The following is a 7,288-nucleotide window of genomic DNA, read 5'->3' as shown; positions in this document are numbered from 1 at the left end:
ATGTGGTGCTTTGTTCCCTGCCTTCCCGGTAGGCTGTGGGCCTGCAGTTCAGTGGGTGATCTTCTTTGTGTGATGGGGGTGGGGGGGTTTTAAAGCTGCGACCGGAGAATAAGAATGAGCGAACAGCTGCAGGATCTAGCATCCTTGGCGCAGGCCAGAGCCCCAGTTCAGCTGCGCACAATTGCCTTGTAGCATTGTTTGTGCAGCCCTTTGAAGAATTACCTGTTTATCATGATAATACTCCTTTCAGAATTGGCCCGTGTCTCCCATTCAGCCTCTTTCTGATGAGGGTGTAATTTCCATATCAAAGTTTGCATGGGTGGTGGCGGGGATGGGCAGCATTCCTCAACTGGGAGGTAGGCCCACCTAGGAAGGAGGACAGAGCCCAATTTGGGAGTGGGGGAGACGTCATGGGCCAAAGAAAGCGGGAGGAGGGAAACCTGAGTGATTGTACCCCTAACTTTCCCTCCCTCAGCAAACTTACCAGCAGCAGGTGAAAAAAACTTCCTTAGGAGGATGTAGGAGGGCTACCAGGGAAGGGGATGGCGGGAAGATTGGGGAGGGGAGCAGGGTTTGGCACCAGGAAAAGTGGATGGGACTGGGGGGGGTGGGACGGAGGGACCCAGGGAAGGGGAACAAGAAAGAAATGAAAATAAAAGGGAATTTAAAATATATTCGTGATACAGAACAGCATAGGTGCTGGAACTGGGGGCGTTGGGGGTGCTGCCCCACCCCCTGGCTTGAAGTGGTTTCCATTTTATACACTGTTTACAGTTTGGTTCAATGGCTCTTAGCACCCCCACTAGACAAATTGTTCCTGCCCCCCTGCAGAGCAGAAAAAACAGGGACAAAAGGAGGTGATAGGGGAGGGCGAGAAAAGGACAGGAAGGCAAGAGAGTTCTCTGTGCAAGCCCGGGTTTTACAAAAAGGATTATTCTTCCCCCCCCACCCCACCCCAATTTTCACCCTACTTTTGTATCATTCAAATATATACAAAATAACTTGTTTTATTAGGAAAATACCACACAATGCATGCGCCATATGTATTACGAGAATACACTCGTCTGTGTGTGTCTATGCAAAGCTGCCTGTGGAAGCGAGGCTAGAGGATACACACAATAAACAAACAGGCACGCACGCAAGCCCTGAAGTGCCTGCACATCTGAACGTACTGACGACCCTGACGCCCACCCCGGACACATTTCAAGCCGTTAGCAGGGAGCGGTTTAAAGATCTGACCCGCTAAAATGGGAAGAAAACGAAAATCTGTATCGGAGTGCGTTTCGGAACACAAGGAAGGATTCAAAAGTTTTTAAAAAACAAAACCAGGAGAAAAGGATGAAGTTGACTGTATGCGTGGCAAATGGTGTGGCCCAGTTATTAAATGTAAATATTTATAGGCTCAGTCTACAGCAGTAAACTGTTTGTTCAAATGAAAAGGTTTATCTGGGGATTAGAGAGAGATTGTTTTCTTAAATTCAGAGGTAGCCTTGTATTCTGAGTTCTGGTTTAGTTCTGCAGCAAACCACATTAAATTCCATTCATCAAAGCATTCATCCACTGAATACTTCCCCGCCGTCCTTTCGTCCACCAAAATAAACCCCAATATTTACCCAGAAAAATTAATAGTTTTTTTTCCACCAATTTTCACCTGTTTTGTTGTAGTAATAAACCCCGATAAATTCCTGGGGAAAATTAAATAAAATAAAAACTGAAAAGGAAGAGCCTTACCTATGTGCCATGCTCTGATGTCGAGGGTCCACAGCCTGGAGCACGGAAGAGACGCCTAACAGAGCTGGTAGGAAATCTTCCCCCAGAACTTTCTGATGGGGAAATTGAGTTTTTGGCAAAACAAACTCTTTGTGGAAGGTGTCTGTGGTCCTTATTTTTCTTCGGAGAAACCAAACACCTGAAAATCTTCAGCTAAAAACATTTTGGATTTCAGAGATTTTTTTTGTTTTGTTTTGGTCATAAAAAATCAAAGTTTTCAGCTGAAGATTTCAACAAAAAATGTTTGTTGAAATTTTCCACTGAAACACCTTCTGTCCCCCCACCCCCATGTTCCAATCAGCTCTGGAACCCAGAGGTGGTCCAACCAAAGGAAGAGCTGGGAATCTCTGCTCTAGGGAGCAACATTGAAGCAGGGTCTGTCTGAACTTCCTAGGCCAGCTCTTGGGCACGTGTAAATGGGAACTGCTCCATTACACTGACCAAACAGAGTGCACAAGCTCTTCAGGTCTGGTTGCCAGGTTTTCGGTTTTCGACCAGAACGCCTGGTCAAAAAGAGACCCTGGCGGCTGTGCCGACTGGGCCGTCAAAAATCCGGTTGGCGGCATAGCAGGGGCATGGGGCTAAGGCAGACTTCCTGCCTGCCCTAGCTCCGCACAGCTCCTGGAAGCAGCCGACAAGTCCTTGCGGCCCCTAGGTGCCAGGGAGCCACCCTGGCCGCCCATGCGCCTAGGGCAGGGATGGGCAAACTATGGCCCACAGGCTGCTTCCGGTCCGTCAGATGTTTTTATCTGGCCCTCGAGTTCCCACCGGGGAGCAGGGCCAGGGGCTTGCCCCGCTCCACCCGTCCGGCGCTCCGCAGCCCGACGCACAATTCCCTTGATGAGCACCGTCTTCTGGCACGCAGAGCCAACCTGTGCAGGTGCGACTTCACTGTGCTGTTTCTGGGATTGGAACCCCAGCTCCTACGTGGCAGCCCCCAGCCCACGTGGCAGCATGCCCAATCCCTTCCTGGTCTCCTATGGCCCCACCCTCCAGAGCCTCAAAACTGCCCAGGGGCCACACCCGTCCCAGCTAGGGTGCCTCGGTCCAGCGCGGTGCCTGGTATGGCCGCCTTGGTATCACTGCCGGTGGAATCCCTAGGAGTCCCCGGTCCTGCCCCTGTAGAGCCCACCCCATGAGTCCCCCTTCCTCCCACCTCAGTAACATCCCTTATACAGCTTCCCCCTTGCTACAGCCCACAAAGTCCCCCTCCATCACCGGGCATTCATGGCCTGCCATACAATTTCCTTACCCAGATGTGGCCCTCAGGCCAAAACGTTTGCCCACCCCTGGCCTAGGGGCTGCATGGACCTGGTGGCTGCTTCGTGGGAGCCGCCGCCGGGACCCTGCAACAAGAACCTCCTCCTGCACCCCAACCCCGTGCCACAGCCCAGAATCCCCTCCTGCACCCAAACTCCTGGAGCCCGCGCACACCCCCCTGCCCCAGCCCTGAACCCCCTCCTGCACCCAAACTTCTCATCCCTGGCCCCAACCAGAGCCCACACCCCTCTGCACCCCAACCCCCTGCCCTAGCCCTGAGCCCCCTCCTTCACCCCAAACCCCTCATCCCCAACCCCACCCCAGATCTCTCACCCCTCTCCCACACCCCATCCCAGCCTAGAGCCCTCTCGCTCACTCTGAACCCCTCATTTCTGGCCCCACCTGAAGCCTGCACCCCCAGCCCAGAGCCCATACACCCCTGCCACTGAACCCCAAATGCCTGCTCCAGCCCGGAGTCCCCTCCTGCACGCCAAACCCTTCATCCTCAGCCTCACCCCAGAGCCTGCACCCCCATCCCAGAGCCTATACGCCCTGCGCCAGCCTGGAGCCCTCTCCCGCACCCAAACTCCCGGAGCCTGCACCCACCCCCAACACCCTGCCCCAGCCCTGAGCCCCCTCCTGCACCACAAACCTCTCAGCCCTGGCCCCACCCCAGAGCCCACACCCCCAGCCAGAGTCCTCACCCCCCCTCCTGTACCCCAACCTCCTACCCCAGCCCAGTGAAAGTGAGTGAGGGTGGGGGAGAGCGAGTGACCGAAGGATGGGGGATGGAATGAATGGGGTCAGGGCCTCGGAGAAGGGGGTGGGGCCTCAGGGCAGGGGGGTTCGGTTTTGTGTGATTAGAAAGTTGGCAAATCTATAGGAAGGCCTGGGAGAGACGCAAGCAGGGGGACAAACAAAAGGGACTGCAAAGAGGACCCTGAACAATCCAGGGAAAAACTCCAGAGTACTCCGGGCAGAAAGGCCTGGGCGTAGGGAGAGAGACGTTTGTTTGTTGGATTTTAATTGGAGATTTTGAAGTCAATTTCTGCGACTAATCCCAGACCCCAAGGAGGACCACAGGGAAAATGTGCTGAGACTATATAAGGGGCCCTGAAGAAGGGGAAAGAGAGGCAGGGTACTGCTGAGTGACCTCTGGCCGTGAGGGGGTGCTCAGGTGGTGACTGGCTCTGTTACAGATGGAAATACCTTTGCTCCCGTTACTATATCGCTACCCAGTTGTGATCAAGTGGGTAACAAATACTCCCATAAAGAAAAGGAGGACTTGTGGCACCTTAGAGACTAACCAATTTATTTGAGCATGAGCTTTCGTGAGCTTATGCATCCACTGAATGCATCCGATGAAGTGAGCTGTAGCTCACGAAAGCTGATGCTCAAATAAATTGGTTAGTCTCTAAGGTGCCACAAATCCTCCTTTTCTTTTTGCAAATACAGACTAACACGGCTGTTACTCTGAAATACTCCCATGTGAGTCACGCCAGATCTCTTTTCTGGAGAGGAGAGGTGGCATCTGATCTCGGATACAATAATCCTAGAATTAAGGTGTGGGCATGCTGAAATCGATTTAATTTACATTGTTAAGGAGTTGATTTACACTTCATGATATAAATACAGGTTTCAGTTGATTTTAACACCTTGTCTTGATTAGGAAAATGTCTGAGTTTAGGTGGTGTTTAGGTAGCACATGCTAGCTAAACCTAACCTCCCTGTAGGCCTTGTCGTCATAGAATCATAGAATATCAGGGTTGGAAGAGACCTCAGGAGGTCATCTAGTCCAACCCCCTGCTCAAAGTAGGACCAACACCAACTAAATCATCCCAGCCAGGGCTTTGTCAAGCCGGGCCTTAAAAACCTCCAAAGATGGAGATTCCACCATCTCCCTAGGTAACCCATTCCAGTGCTTCACCACCCTCCTAGTGAAACAGTGTTTCCTAATATCCAACCTAGACCTCCCCCATTGCACCTTGAGACCATTGCTCCTTGTTCTGTCATCTGCCACCACTGAGAACAGCCAAGCTCCAACCTCTTTGGATCCCCCCTTCAGGTAATTGAAGGCTGCTATCAAATCCCTCCTCACTCTTCTCTTCTGCAGACTAAATAACCCCAGTTCCCTCAGCCTCTCTTCATAAATCATGTGCCCCAGCCCCCTGATCATTTTCATTGCCCTCCGCTGGACTCTCTCCAGTTTGTCCACATCCCTTCTGTAGTGTGTATGTGTGGAGGGAACTGGACGCAATACTCCAGATGTGGCCTCACCAATGCCGAATAGAGGGGAATAATCACTTCCCTCGATCTGCTGACAATGCTCCTACTTATACAGCCCAATATGCCATTGGCCTTCTCGGCAACAAGGGCACACTGCTGACTCATATCCAGCTTCTCGTCCACTGTAATCCCCAGTCCTTTTCCGCAGAACTGCTGCCGAGCCATTCGGTCCCCAGCCTGTAACGGTGCATGGGATTCTTCCTTCCTAAGTGCAGAACTCTGCTCTTGTCCTTGTTGAACCTCATCAGATTTCTTTTGGCCCAATCCTCCCATTTGTCTAGGTCCCTCTGTATCCTATCCCTACCCTCCAGCATATCTACCTCTCCTAGGTAGATTTGTCTAGATCTGAACTAAGAAAAGGTGTCAAGGGTTTGTCTACTGAGGAAATTATAGTTATGATGGCAGAATTATACCAGTATACTGGAATTATAGGGAAGCTGTATAATCTTAACTGGATTAAGAGTGTCCACATGGAGAGTTATCCTCAGATAATTATGCTGGTAAAATTGTATTGGAAAAGTGCACAAATCAGCATATCATTATAATGAAATCTAGGTGCTGAAATGTGCATAAATCGGCATAGTTTTCATACAGTGAGATCTTCCTAGATCAGCTAGAATCTGCAAAATCGGCATATTATTATAATAAATGCTCCGTAGATAACTATCATAGAATATCAGGGTTGGAAGGGACCTCAGGAGGTCATCTACTCCAAACCCCTGCTCAAAGCAGGACCAATCCCCAACTAAATCATCCCAGCCAGGCCTTTGTCAAGCCTGACCTTAAAAACTTCTAAGGAAGGAGATTCCACCACCTCCCTAGGAAACACATTCCAGTGCTTCACCACCCTCCTAGTGAAATAGTGTTTCCTAATATCCAACCTAAACCTCCCCCACTGCAACTTGAGACCATTACTCCTTCTTCTGTCATCTGCTAGAGAACAGTCTAGATCCATCCTCTTTGAAACCCCCTTTCAGGTAGTTGAAAGCCGCTATCAAATCCCCCCTCACTCTTCTCTTCCGGAGACGAAACAAACCATGTGCCCCAGCCCCCTAATCATTTTTGTTGCCCTCCACTGGACGCTTTCCAATTTTTCCACATCCTTCTTGTAGTGTGGGGCCCAAAACTGGACACAGTACTCCAGATGAGGCCTCACCAATGTCGAATAGAGGGGAACGATCACGTCCCTCGATCTGCTCGCTATGCCCCTACTTATACATCCCAAAATGCCATTGGCCTTCTTGACAACAAGGGCACACTGCTGACTCATATCCAGCTTCTCGTCCACTGTCACCCCTAGGTCCTTTTCCGCAGAACTGCTGCCGAGCCATTCTGTCCCTAGTCTGTAGCTGTGCATTGGGTTCTTCCGTCCTAAGTGCAGGACTCTGCACTTGTCCTTATTGAACCTCATCAGATTTCTTTTGGCCCAATCCTCCAATTTGTCTAGGTCCCTCTGTATCCTATCCCTCCCCTCCAGTGTATCTACCACTCCTCCCAGTTTAGTATCATCCGCAAATTTGCTGAGAGTGCAATCCACACCATCCTCCAGATCATTTATGAAGATATTGAACAAAACCGGCCCCAGGACTGACCCTTGGGGCACTCCACTTGATACCGGCTGCCAACTAGACATGGAGCCATTGATCACTACCCATTGAGCCCGACAATCTAGCCAGCTTTCTACCCACCTTATGGTGCATTCATCCAGCCCATACTTCCTTAACTCGCTGGCAAGGACACTGTGGGAGACCGGGTCAAGAGTCGAGGAACAACACGTCGCCGCTTTCCCCCCATCCACAGGGCCAGCCCTCTCCTCACAGAAGTGGGCAAATCAGCCTCTCATTATCATGGCAACCGGTGCCAGCCTATCATTGCTATGAAAATCTGCATACATCAGCATATCATTATCCTGGCACTCGGCATATCATTACCCTACACTGAGCGACGTCAGCAGGTGACGACGACAGCAAGC

This window comes from Lepidochelys olivacea, assembly GCF_965140295.1.
Source record: "Lepidochelys olivacea isolate rLepOli2 genome assembly, chromosome: 26".
NCBI classification, from domain to species: domain Eukaryota; kingdom Metazoa; phylum Chordata; order Testudines; family Cheloniidae; genus Lepidochelys; species Lepidochelys olivacea.
The sequence above is the reverse complement of the archived record's forward strand: the minus strand, read 5'-3'. Positions refer to the sequence as shown.